The sequence below is a fragment of the Lampris incognitus genome, chromosome 1 (assembly GCF_029633865.1).
Source record: "Lampris incognitus isolate fLamInc1 chromosome 1, fLamInc1.hap2, whole genome shotgun sequence".
Classification (NCBI taxonomy): Eukaryota; Metazoa; Chordata; class Actinopteri; order Lampriformes; family Lampridae; genus Lampris; species Lampris incognitus.
In genome coordinates, this window is record NC_079211.1 from 75936946 (window position 1) to 75952375 (window position 15430).

Below are 15430 nucleotides of genomic sequence, written 5' to 3' on the forward strand. Positions count from 1 at the left end.
ACGCCCGCGAAACAACACAGTTCCTGTTTCATCTGATGCCCGAGACACAACACAGTTCCTGTTTCATCTGATGCCCGAGACACAACACAGTTCCTGTTTCATCTGACTCCCGAGACACAAAACAGTTCCTGTTTCATCTGACGCCCGCTAAACAACACAGTTCCTGTTTCATCTGACGCCCGAGACACAACACAGTTCCTGTTTCATCTGACGCCCGCGAAAAAACACAGTTCCTGTTTCATCTGACGCCCGAGACACAACACAGTTCCTGTTTCATCTGACCCCCGAGACACAACACAGTTCCTGTTTCATCTGACGCCCGCTAAAAAACACAGTTCCTGTTTCATCTGACGCCCGAGACACAAAACAGTTCCTGTTTCATCTGACGCCCGCGAAACAACACAGTTCCTGTTTCATCTGACGCCCGAGACACAAAACAGTTCCTGTTTCATCTGACGCCCGCGAAACAACAATGTTCCTGTTTCATCTGACGCCCGAGACACAACACAGTTCCTGTTTCATCTGACGCCCGAGACACAACACAGTTCCTGTTTCATCTGACGCCCTCGAAACAACACAGTTCCTTTTTCATCTGACGCCCGAGACAAAACACAGTTCCTGTTTCATCTGACGCCCTCGAAACAACTCAGTTTCTTTTTCATCTGATGCCCGAGACATAACACAGTTCCTGTTTCATCTGATGCCCGAGACACAACACAGTTCCTGTTTCATCTGACGCCCGCGAAACAACACAGTTCCTTTTTCATCTGACGCCCGAGACACAACACAGTTCCTGTTTCATCTGACGCCCACGAAACAACACAGTTCCTGTTTCATCTGACGCCCGAGACACAATACAGTTCCTGTTTCATCTGACGCCCGCGAAACAACACAGTTCCTGTTTCATCTGACGCCCGAGACACAACACAGTTCCTGTTTCATCTGACGCCCTCGAAACAACACAGTTCCTGTTTCATCTGACGCCCGAGACACAACACAGTTCCTGTTTCATCTGACGAGCGCGAAACAACACAGTTCCTGTTTCATCTGACGCCCGAGACACAACACAGTTCCTGTTTCATCTGACGCCCGAGACACAACACAGTTCCTGTTTCATCTGACGCCCGAGACACAAAACAGTTCCTGTTTCATCTGACGCCCGCGAAACAACACAGTTCCTGTTTCATCTGACGCCCGAGACACAACACAGTTCCTGTTTCATCTGACGCCCGAGACACAACACAGTTCCTGTTTCATCTGACGCCCGCGAAACAACACACTTCCTGTTTCATCTGACGCCCGAGACACAACACAGTTCCTGTTTCATCTGACGCCCGCGAAACAACACAGTTCCTGTTTCATCTGATGCCCGAGACATAACACAGTTCCTGTTTCATCTGATGCCCGAGACACAACACAGTTCCTGTTTCATCTGACGCCCGCGAAACAACACAGTTCCTTTTTCATCTGACGCCCGAGACACAACACAGTTCCTGTTTCATCTGACGCCCGCTAAACAACACAGTTCCTGTTTCATCTGACGCCCGAGACTCAACACAGTTCCTGTTTCATCTGACGCCCGCGAAACAACACAGTTCCTGTTTCATCTGATGCCCGAGACACAACACAGTTCCTGTTTCATCTGATGCCCGAGACACAACACAGTTCCTGTTTCATCTGACGCCCGAGACACAAAACAGTTCCTGTTTCATCTGACGCCCGCTAAACAACACAGTTCCTGTTTCATCTGACGCCCGAGACACAACACAGTTCCTGTTTCATCTGACGCCCGCGAAAAAACACAGTTCCTGTTTCATCTGACGCCCGAGACACAACACAGTTCCTGTTTCATCTGATGCCCGCGAAACAACACAGTTCCTGTTTCATCTGACGCCCGAGACACAACACAGTTCCTGTTTCATCTGACGCCCTCGAAACAACTCAGTTCCTTTTTCATCTGATGCCCGAGACATAACACAGTTCCTGTTTCATCTGATGCCCGAGACACAACACAGTTCCTGTTTCATCTGACGCCCGCGAAACAACACAGTTCCTTTTTCATCTGACGCCCGAGACACAACACAGTTCCTGTTTCATCTGACGCCCACGAAACAACACAGTTCCTGTTTCATCTGAAGCCCGAGATACAATACAGTTCCTGTTTCATCTGACGCCCGCGAAACAACACAGTTCCTGTTTCATCTGACGCCCGAGACACAACACAGTTCCTGTTTCATCTGACGCCCTCGAAACAACACAGTTCCTGTTTCATCTGACGCCCGAGACACAACACAGTTCCTGTTTCATCTGACGCCCGCGAAACAACACAGTTCCTGTTTCATCTGACGCCCGAGACACAACACAGTTCCTGTTTCATCTGACGCCCGAGACACAACACAGTTCCTGTTTCATCTGACGCCCGAGACACAAAACAGTTCCTGTTTCATCTGATGCCCGCGAAACAACACACTTCCTGTTTCATCTGACGCCCGAGACACAACATAGTTCCTGTTTCATCTGACGCCCGCGAAACAACACAGTTCCTGTTTCATCTGATGCCCGAGACATAACACAGTTCCTGTTTCATCTGATGCCCGAGACACAACACAGTTCCTGTTTCATCTGACGCCCGCGAAACAACACAGTTCCTTTTTCATCTGACGCCCGAGACACAACACAGTTCCTGTTTCATCTGACGCCCGCTAAACAACACAGTTCCTGTTTCATCTGACGCCCGAGACACAATACAGTTCCTGTTTCATCTGACGCCCGCGAAACAACACAGTTCCTGTTTTATCTGATGCCCGAGACACAACACAGTTCCTGTTTCATCTGATGCCCGAGACACAACACAGTTCCTGTTTCATCTGACTCCCGAGACACAAAACAGTTCCTGTTTCATCTGACGCCCGCTAAACAACACAGTTCCTGTTTCATCTGACGCCCGAGACACAACACAGTTCCTGTTTCATCTGACGCCCGCGAAAAAACACAGTTCCTGTTTCATCTGACGCCCGAGACACAACACAGTTCCTGTTTCATCTGACGCCCGAGACACAACACAGTTCCTGTTTCATCTGACGCCCGCTAAACAACACAGTTCCTGTTTCATCTGACGCCCGAGACACAAAACAGTTCCTGTTTCATCTGACGCCCGCGAAACAACACAGTTCCTGTTTCATCTGACGCCCGAGACACAAAACAGTTCCTGTTTCATCTGACGCCCGCGAAACAACACAGTTCCTGTTTCATCTGACGCCCGAGACACAACACAGTTCCTGTTTCATCTGACGCCCGAGACACAACACAGTTCCTGTATCATCTGACGCCCACGAAACAACACAGTTCCTGTTTCATCTGACGCCCGAGACACAATACAGTTCCTGTTTCATCTGACGCCCGCGAAACAACACAGTTCCTGTTTCATCTGACGCCCGAGACACAACACAGTTCCTGTTTCATCTGACGCCCTCGAAACAACACAGTTCCTGTTTCATCTGACGCCCGAGACACAACACAGTTCCTGTTTCATCTGACGAGCGCGAAACAACACAGTTCCTGTTTCATCTGACGCCCGAGACACAACACAGTTCCTGTTTCATCTGACGCCCGAGACACAACACAGTTCCTGTTTCATCTGACGCCCGAGACACAAAACAGTTCCTGTTTCATCTGACGCCCGCGAAACAACACAGTTCCTGTTTCACCTGACGCCCGAGACACAACACAGTTCCTGTTTCATCTGACGCCCGAGACACAACACAGTTCCTGTTTCATCTGACGCCCGCGAAACAACACAGTTCCTTTTTCATCTGACGCCCGAGACACAACACAGTTCCTGTTTCATCTGACGCCCGCGAAACAACACAGTTCCTGTTTCATCTGATGCCCGAGACATAACACAGTTCCTGTTTCATCTGATGCCCGAGACACAACACAGTTCCTGTTTCATCTGACGCCCGCGAAACAACACAGTTCCTTTTTCATCTGACGCCCGAGACACAACACAGTTCCTGGTTCATCTGACGCCCGCTAAACAACACAGTTCCTGTTTCATCTGACGCCCGAGACTCAACACAGTTCCTGTTTCATCTGACGCCCGCGAAACAACACAGTTCCTGTTTCATGTGATGCCCGAGACACAACACAGTTCCTGTTTCATCTGATGCCCGAGACACAACACAGTTCCTGTTTCATCTGACGCCCGAGACACAAAACAGTTCCTGTTTCATCTGACGCCCGCGAAACAACACAGTTCCTGTTTCATCTGATGCCCGAGACACAACACAGTTCCTGTTTCATCTGACGCCCGAGACAAAACACAGTTCCTGTTTCATCTAACGCCCGAGACACAACACAGTTCCTGTTTCATCTGACGCCCTCGAAACAACACAGTTCCTTTTTCATCTGACGCCCGAGACACAACACAGTTCCTGTTTCATCTGACGCCCTCGAAACAACACAGTTCCTTTTTCATCTGATGCCCGAGACATAACACAGTTCCTGTTTCATCTGATGCCCGAGACACAACACAGTTCCTGTTTCATCTGACACCCGCGAAACAACACAGTTCCTTTTTCATCTGACGCCCGAGACACAACACAGTTCCTGTTTCATCTGACGCCCACGAAACAACACAGTTCCTGTTTCATCTGACGCCCGAGACACAACACAGTTCCTGTTTCATCTGACGCCCTCGAAACAACACAGTTCCTGTTTCATCTGACGCCCGAGACACAACACAGTTCCTGTTTCATCTGACGCCCGCGAAACAACACAGTTCCTGTTTCATCTGACGCCCGAGACACAACACAGTTCCTGTTTCATCTGACGCCCGCGAAACAACACAGTTCCTGTTTCATCTGATGCCCGAGACACAACACAGTTCCTGTTTCATCTGATGACCGAGACACAACACAGTTCCTTTTTCATCTGACGCCCGCGAAAAAACACAGTTCCTGTTTCATCTGACGCCCGCGAAACAACACAGTTCCTGTTTCATCTGATGCCCGAGACACAACACAGTTCCTGTTTCATCTGACGCCCGAGACACAACACAGTTCCTGTTTCATCTGACGCCCGCGAAAAAACACAGTTCCTGTTTCATCTGACGCCCGAGACACAACACAGTTTCTGTTTCATTTGACGCCCGCGAAACAACACAGTTCCTGTTTCATCTGACGCCCGCGAAACAACACAGTTCCTGTTTCATCTGACGCCCGAGACACAACACAGTTCCTGTTTCATCTGACGCCCGCGAAACAACACAGTTCCTGTTTCATCTGATGCCCGAGACACAACACAGTTCCTGTTTCATCTGATGCCCGAGACACAACACAGTTCCTGTTTCATCTGACGCCCGCGAAACAACACAGTTTCTTTTTCATCTGACGCCCGAGACACAACACAGTTCCTGTTTCATCTGACGCCCGCGAAACAACACAGTTCCTGTTTCATCTGACGCCCGAGACACAACACAGTTCCTGTTTCATCTGACGCCCGCTAAACAACACAGTTCCTGTTTCATCTGACGCCCGAGACACAACACAGTTCCTGTTTCATCTGACGCCCGCGAAACAACACAGTTCCTGTTTCATCTGACGCCCGAGACACAACACAGTTCCTGTTTCATCTGACGCCCGCGAAACAACACAGTTCCTGTTTCATCTGATGCCCGAGACATAACACAGTTCCTGTTTCATCTGATGCCCGAGACACAACACAGTTCCTGTTTCACCTGACGCCAGCGAAACAACACAGTTCCTTTTTCATCTGACGCCCGAGACACAACACAGTTCCTGTTTCATCTGACGCCCACGAAACAACACAGTTCCTGTTTCATCTGACGCCCGAGACACAATACAGTTCCTGTTTCATCTGACGCCCGCGAAACAACACAGTTCCTGTTTCATCTGACGCCCGAGACACAACACAGTTCCTGTTTCATCTTACGCCCGCGAAACAACACAGTTCCTGTTTCATCTGATGCCCGAGACATAACACAGTTCCTGTTTCATCTGATGACCGAGACACAACACAGTTCCTGTTTCATCTGACGCCCGCGAAACAACACAGTTCCTGTTTCATCTGTCGCCCGAGACACAACACAGTTCCTGTTTCATCTGACGCCCGCGAAACAACACAGTTCCTGTTTCATCTGACGCCCGAGACACAACACAGTTCCTGTTTCATCTGACGCCCTCGAAACAACACAGTTCCTGTTTCATCTGTCGCCCGAGACACAACACAGTTCCTGTTTCATCTGATGCCCGAGACACAACACAGTTCCTGTTTCATCTGATGACCGAGACACAACACAGTTCCTGTTTCATCTGACGCCCGCGAAAAAACACAATTCCTGTTTTATCTGACGCCCGAGACACAACACAGCTCCTGTTTCATCTGACGCCCGCTAAACAACACAGTTCCTGTTTCATCCGACGCCCGAGACACAACACAGTTCCTGTTTCATCTGACGCCCGCGAAACAACACAGTTCCTGTTTCATCTGATGCCCGAGACACAACACAGTTCCTGTTTCATCTGACGCCCGCTAAACAACACAGTTCCTGTTTCATCTGACGCCCGAGACACAACACAGTTCCTGTTTCATCTGACGCCCGCTAAACAACACAGTTCCTGTTTCATCTGACGCCCGAGACACAACACAGTTCCTGTTTCATCTGATGCCCGAGACACAACACAGTTCCTGTTTCATCTGACGCCCGAGACACAAAACAGTTCCTGTTTCAGCTGACGCCCGCTAAACAACACAGTTCCTGTTTCATCTGACGCCCGAGACACAACACAGTTCCTGTTTCATCTGACGCCCGCGAAAAAACACAGTTCCTGTTTCATCTGACGCCCGAGACACAACACAGTTCCTGTTTCATCTGACGCCCGCGAAACAACACAGTTCCTGTTTCATCTGACGCCAGAGACACAACACAGTTCCTGTTTCATCTGACGCCCGCGAAACAACACAGTTCCTGTTTCATCTGACGCCCGAGACACAACACAGTTCCAATTTCATCTGACGCCCGCTAAACAACACAGTTCCTGTTTCATCTGACGCCCGAGACACAAAACAGTTCCTGTTTCATCTGACGCCCGCGAAACAACACAGTTCCTGTTTCATTTGACGCCCGAGACACAACACAGTTTCTGTTTCATCTGACGCCCGAGACACAACACAGTTCCTGTTTCATCTGATGCCCACGAAACAACACACTTCCTGTTTCATCTGACGCCCGAGACACAACACAGTTCCTGTTTCATCTGACGCCCGCGAAACAACACAGTTCCTGTTTCATCTGATGCCCGAGACATAACACAGTTCCTGTTTCATCTGATGCCCGAGACACAACACAGTTCCTGTTTCATCTGACGCCCGCGAAACAACACAGTTTCTTTTTCATCTGACGCCCGAGACACAACACAGTTCCTGTTTCATCTGACGCCCGCGAAACAACACAGTTCCTGTTTCATCTGACGCCCGAGACACAACACAGTTCCTGTTTCATCTGACGCCCGCTAAACAACACAGTTCCTGTTTCATCTGACGCCCGAGACACAACACAGTTCCTGTTTCATCTGACGCCCGCGAAACAACACAGTTCCTGTTTCATCTGACGCCCGAGACACAACACAGTTCCTGTTTCATCTGACGCCCGCGAAACAACACAGTTCCTGTTTCATCTGATGCCCGAGACATAACACAGTTCCTGTTTCATCTGATGCCCGAGACACAACACAGTTCCTGTTTCACCTGACGCCAGCGAAACAACACAGTTCCTTTTTCATCTGACGCCCGAGACACAACACAGTTCCTGTTTCATCTGACGCCCACGAAACAACACAGTTCCTGTTTCATCTGACGCCCGAGACACAATACAGTTCCTGTTTCATCTGACGCCCGCGAAACAACACAGTTCCTGTTTCATCTGACGCCCGAGACACAACACAGTTCCTGTTTCATCTGACGCCCGCGAAACAACACAGTTCCTGTTTCATCTGACGCCCGAGACACAACACAGTTCCTGTTTCATCTGACGCCCGCTAAACAACACAGTTCTGTTTCATCTGACGCCCGCGAAACAACACAGTTCCTTTTTCATCTGACGCCCGAGACACAACACAGTTCCTGTTTCATCTGACGCCCACGAAACAACACAGTTCCTGTTTCATCTGAAGCCCGAGATACAATACAGTTCCTGTTTCATCTGACGCCCGCGAAACAACACAGTTCCTGTTTCATCTGACGCCCGAGACACAACACAGTTCCTGTTTCATCTGACGCCCTCGAAACAACACAGTTCCTGTTTCATCTGACGCCCGAGACACAACACAGTTCCTGTTTCATCTGACGCCCGCGAAACAACACAGTTCCTGTTTCATCTGACGCCCGAGACACAACACAGTTCCTGTTTCATCTGACGCCCGAGACACAACACAGTTCCTGTTTCATCTGACGCCCGAGACACAAAACAGTTCCTGTTTCATCTGATGCCCGCGAAACAACACACTTCCTGTTTCATCTGACGCCCGAGACACAACATAGTTCCTGTTTCATCTGACGCCCGCGAAACAACACAGTTCCTGTTTCATCTGATGCCCGAGACATAACACAGTTCCTGTTTCATCTGATGCCCGAGACACAACACAGTTCCTGTTTCATCTGACGCCCGCGAAACAACACAGTTCCTTTTTCATCTGACGCCCGAGACACAACACAGTTCCTGTTTCATCTGACGCCCGCTAAACAACACAGTTCCTGTTTCATCTGACGCCCGAGACACAATACAGTTCCTGTTTCATCTGACGCCCGCGAAACAACACAGTTCCTGTTTTATCTGATGCCCGAGACACAACACAGTTCCTGTTTCATCTGATGCCCGAGACACAACACAGTTCCTGTTTCATCTGACTCCCGAGACACAAAACAGTTCCTGTTTCATCTGACGCCCGCTAAACAACACAGTTCCTGTTTCATCTGACGCCCGAGACACAACACAGTTCCTGTTTCATCTGACGCCCGCGAAAAAACACAGTTCCTGTTTCATCTGACGCCCGAGACACAACACAGTTCCTGTTTCATCTGACGCCCGAGACACAACACAGTTCCTGTTTCATCTGACGCCCGCTAAACAACACAGTTCCTGTTTCATCTGACGCCCGAGACACAAAACAGTTCCTGTTTCATCTGACGCCCGCGAAACAACACAGTTCCTGTTTCATCTGACGCCCGAGACACAAAACAGTTCCTGTTTCATCTGACGCCCGCGAAACAACACAGTTCCTGTTTCATCTGACGCCCGAGACACAACACAGTTCCTGTTTCATCTGACGCCCGAGACACAACACAGTTCCTGTATCATCTGACGCCCACGAAACAACACAGTTCCTGTTTCATCTGACGCCCGAGACACAATACAGTTCCTGTTTCATCTGACGCCCGCGAAACAACACAGTTCCTGTTTCATCTGACGCCCGAGACACAACACAGTTCCTGTTTCATCTGACGCCCTCGAAACAACACAGTTCCTGTTTCATCTGACGCCCGAGACACAACACAGTTCCTGTTTCATCTGACGAGCGCGAAACAACACAGTTCCTGTTTCATCTGACGCCCGAGACACAACACAGTTCCTGTTTCATCTGACGCCCGAGACACAACACAGTTCCTGTTTCATCTGACGCCCGAGACACAAAACAGTTCCTGTTTCATCTGACGCCCGCGAAACAACACAGTTCCTGTTTCACCTGACGCCCGAGACACAACACAGTTCCTGTTTCATCTGACGCCCGAGACACAACACAGTTCCTGTTTCATCTGACGCCCGCGAAACAACACAGTTCCTTTTTCATCTGACGCCCGAGACACAACACAGTTCCTGTTTCATCTGACGCCCGCGAAACAACACAGTTCCTGTTTCATCTGATGCCCGAGACATAACACAGTTCCTGTTTCATCTGATGCCCGAGACACAACACAGTTCCTGTTTCATCTGACGCCCGCGAAACAACACAGTTCCTTTTTCATCTGACGCCCGAGACACAACACAGTTCCTGGTTCATCTGACGCCCGCTAAACAACACAGTTCCTGTTTCATCTGACGCCCGAGACTCAACACAGTTCCTGTTTCATCTGACGCCCGCGAAACAACACAGTTCCTGTTTCATGTGATGCCCGAGACACAACACAGTTCCTGTTTCATCTGATGCCCGAGACACAACACAGTTCCTGTTTCATCTGACGCCCGAGACACAAAACAGTTCCTGTTTCATCTGACGCCCGCGAAACAACACAGTTCCTGTTTCATCTGATGCCCGAGACACAACACAGTTCCTGTTTCATCTGACGCCCGAGACAAAACACAGTTCCTGTTTCATCTAACGCCCGAGACACAACACAGTTCCTGTTTCATCTGACGCCCTCGAAACAACACAGTTCCTTTTTCATCTGACGCCCGAGACACAACACAGTTCCTGTTTCATCTGACGCCCTCGAAACAACACAGTTCCTTTTTCATCTGATGCCCGAGACATAACACAGTTCCTGTTTCATCTGATGCCCGAGACACAACACAGTTCCTGTTTCATCTGACACCCGCGAAACAACACAGTTCCTTTTTCATCTGACGCCCGAGACACAACACAGTTCCTGTTTCATCTGACGCCCACGAAACAACACAGTTCCTGTTTCATCTGACGCCCGAGACACAACACAGTTCCTGTTTCATCTGACGCCCTCGAAACAACACAGTTCCTGTTTCATCTGACGCCCGAGACACAACACAGTTCCTGTTTCATCTGACGCCCGCGAAACAACACAGTTCCTGTTTCATCTGACGCCCGAGACACAACACAGTTCCTGTTTCATCTGACGCCCGCGAAACAACACAGTTCCTGTTTCATCTGATGCCCGAGACACAACACAGTTCCTGTTTCATCTGATGACCGAGACACAACACAGTTCCTTTTTCATCTGACGCCCGCGAAAAAACACAGTTCCTGTTTCATCTGACGCCCGCGAAACAACACAGTTCCTGTTTCATCTGATGCCCGAGACACAACACAGTTCCTGTTTCATCTGACGCCCGAGACACAACACAGTTCCTGTTTCATCTGACGCCCGCGAAAAAACACAGTTCCTGTTTCATCTGACGCCCGAGACACAACACAGTTTCTGTTTCATTTGACGCCCGCGAAACAACACAGTTCCTGTTTCATCTGACGCCCGCGAAACAACACAGTTCCTGTTTCATCTGACGCCCGAGACACAACACAGTTCCTGTTTCATCTGACGCCCGCGAAACAACACAGTTCCTGTTTCATCTGATGCCCGAGACACAACACAGTTCCTGTTTCATCTGATGCCCGAGACACAACACAGTTCCTGTTTCATCTGACGCCCGCGAAACAACACAGTTTCTTTTTCATCTGACGCCCGAGACACAACACAGTTCCTGTTTCATCTGACGCCCGCGAAACAACACAGTTCCTGTTTCATCTGACGCCCGAGACACAACACAGTTCCTGTTTCATCTGACGCCCGCTAAACAACACAGTTCCTGTTTCATCTGACGCCCGAGACACAACACAGTTCCTGTTTCATCTGACGCCCGCGAAACAACACAGTTCCTGTTTCATCTGACGCCCGAGACACAACACAGTTCCTGTTTCATCTGACGCCCGCGAAACAACACAGTTCCTGTTTCATCTGATGCCCGAGACATAACACAGTTCCTGTTTCATCTGATGCCCGAGACACAACACAGTTCCTGTTTCACCTGACGCCAGCGAAACAACACAGTTCCTTTTTCATCTGACGCCCGAGACACAACACAGTTCCTGTTTCATCTGACGCCCACGAAACAACACAGTTCCTGTTTCATCTGACGCCCGAGACACAATACAGTTCCTGTTTCATCTGACGCCCGCGAAACAACACAGTTCCTGTTTCATCTGACGCCCGAGACACAACACAGTTCCTGTTTCATCTTACGCCCGCGAAACAACACAGTTCCTGTTTCATCTGATGCCCGAGACATAACACAGTTCCTGTTTCATCTGATGACCGAGACACAACACAGTTCCTGTTTCATCTGACGCCCGCGAAACAACACAGTTCCTGTTTCATCTGTCGCCCGAGACACAACACAGTTCCTGTTTCATCTGACGCCCGCGAAACAACACAGTTCCTGTTTCATCTGACGCCCGAGACACAACACAGTTCCTGTTTCATCTGACGCCCTCGAAACAACACAGTTCCTGTTTCATCTGTCGCCCGAGACACAACACAGTTCCTGTTTCATCTGATGCCCGAGACACAACACAGTTCCTGTTTCATCTGATGACCGAGACACAACACAGTTCCTGTTTCATCTGACGCCCGCGAAAAAACACAATTCCTGTTTTATCTGACGCCCGAGACACAACACAGCTCCTGTTTCATCTGACGCCCGCTAAACAACACAGTTCCTGTTTCATCCGACGCCCGAGACACAACACAGTTCCTGTTTCATCTGACGCCCGCGAAACAACACAGTTCCTGTTTCATCTGATGCCCGAGACACAACACAGTTCCTGTTTCATCTGACGCCCGCTAAACAACACAGTTCCTGTTTCATCTGACGCCCGAGACACAACACAGTTCCTGTTTCATCTGACGCCCGCTAAACAACACAGTTCCTGTTTCATCTGACGCCCGAGACACAACACAGTTCCTGTTTCATCTGATGCCCGAGACACAACACAGTTCCTGTTTCATCTGACGCCCGAGACACAAAACAGTTCCTGTTTCAGCTGACGCCCGCTAAACAACACAGTTCCTGTTTCATCTGACGCCCGAGACACAACACAGTTCCTGTTTCATCTGACGCCCGCGAAAAAACACAGTTCCTGTTTCATCTGACGCCCGAGACACAACACAGTTCCTGTTTCATCTGACGCCCGCGAAACAACACAGTTCCTGTTTCATCTGACGCCAGAGACACAACACAGTTCCTGTTTCATCTGACGCCCGCGAAACAACACAGTTCCTGTTTCATCTGACGCCCGAGACACAACACAGTTCCAATTTCATCTGACGCCCGCTAAACAACACAGTTCCTGTTTCATCTGACGCCCGAGACACAAAACAGTTCCTGTTTCATCTGACGCCCGCGAAACAACACAGTTCCTGTTTCATTTGACGCCCGAGACACAACACAGTTTCTGTTTCATCTGACGCCCGAGACACAACACAGTTCCTGTTTCATCTGATGCCCACGAAACAACACACTTCCTGTTTCATCTGACGCCCGAGACACAACACAGTTCCTGTTTCATCTGACGCCCGCGAAACAACACAGTTCCTGTTTCATCTGATGCCCGAGACATAACACAGTTCCTGTTTCATCTGATGCCCGAGACACAACACAGTTCCTGTTTCATCTGACGCCCGCGAAACAACACAGTTTCTTTTTCATCTGACGCCCGAGACACAACACAGTTCCTGTTTCATCTGACGCCCGCGAAACAACACAGTTCCTGTTTCATCTGACGCCCGAGACACAACACAGTTCCTGTTTCATCTGACGCCCGCTAAACAACACAGTTCCTGTTTCATCTGACGCCCGAGACACAACACAGTTCCTGTTTCATCTGACGCCCGCGAAACAACACAGTTCCTGTTTCATCTGACGCCCGAGACACAACACAGTTCCTGTTTCATCTGACGCCCGCGAAACAACACAGTTCCTGTTTCATCTGATGCCCGAGACATAACACAGTTCCTGTTTCATCTGATGCCCGAGACACAACACAGTTCCTGTTTCACCTGACGCCAGCGAAACAACACAGTTCCTTTTTCATCTGACGCCCGAGACACAACACAGTTCCTGTTTCATCTGACGCCCACGAAACAACACAGTTCCTGTTTCATCTGACGCCCGAGACACAATACAGTTCCTGTTTCATCTGACGCCCGCGAAACAACACAGTTCCTGTTTCATCTGACGCCCGAGACACAACACAGTTCCTGTTTCATCTGACGCCCGCGAAACAACACAGTTCCTGTTTCATCTGATGCCCGAGACATAACACAGTTCCTGTTTCATCTGATGACCGAGACACAACACAGTTCCTGTTTCATCTGACGCCCGCGAAACAACACAGTTCCTGTTTCATCTGTCGCCCGAGACACAACACAGTTCCTGTTTCATCTGACGCCCGCGAAACAACACAGTTCCTGTTTCATCTGACGCCCGAGACACAACACAGTTCCTGTTTCATCTGACGCCCTCGAAACAACACAGTTCCTGTTTCATCTGTCGCCCGAGACACAACACAGTTCCTGTTTCATCTGATGCCCGAGACACAACACAGTTCCTGTTTCATCTGATGACCGAGACACAACACAGTTCCTGTTTCATCTGACGCCCGCGAAAAAACACAATTCCTGTTTTATCTGACGCCCGAGACACAACACAGCTCCTGTTTCATCTGACGCCCGCTAAACAACACAGTTCCTGTTTCATCTGACGCCCGAGACACAACACAGTTCCTGTTTCATCTGACGCCCGCGAAACAACACAGTTCCTGTTTCATCTGATGCCCGAGACACAACACAGTTCCTGTTTCATCTGACGCCCGCTAAACAACACAGTTCCTGTTTCATCTGACGCCCGAGACACAACACAGTTCCTGTTTCATCTGACGCCCGCTAAACAACACAGTTCCTGTTTCATCTGACGCCCGAGACACAACACAGTTCCTGTTTCATCTGATGCCCGAGACACAACACAGTTCCTGTTTCATCTGACGCCCGAGACACAAAACAGTTCCTGTTTCAGCTGACGCCCGCTAAACAACACAGTTCCTGTTTCATCTGACGCCCGAGACACAACACAGTTCCTGTTTCATCTGACGCCCGCGAAAAAACACAGTTCCTGTTTCATCTGACGCCCGAGACACAACACAGTTCCTGTTTCATCTGACGCCCGCGAAACAACACAGTTCCTGTTTCATCTGACGCCAGAGACACAACACAGTTCCTGTTTCATCTGACGCCCGCGAAACAACACAGTTCCTGTTTCATCTGACGCCCGAGACACAACACAGTTCCAATTTCATCTGACGCCCGCTAAACAACACAGTTCCTGTTTCATCTGACGCCCGAGACACAAAACAGTTCCTGTTTCATCTGACGCCCGCGAAACAACACAGTTCCTGTTTCATTTGACGCCCGAGACACAACACAGTTTCTGTTTCATCTGACGCCCGAGACACAACACAGTTCCTGTTTCATCTGATGCCCACGAAACAACACACTTCCTGTTTCATCTGACGCCCGAGACACAACACAGTTCCTGTTTCATCTGACGCCCGCGAAACAACACAGTTCCTGTTTCATCTGATGCCCGAGACATAACACAGTTCCTGTTTCA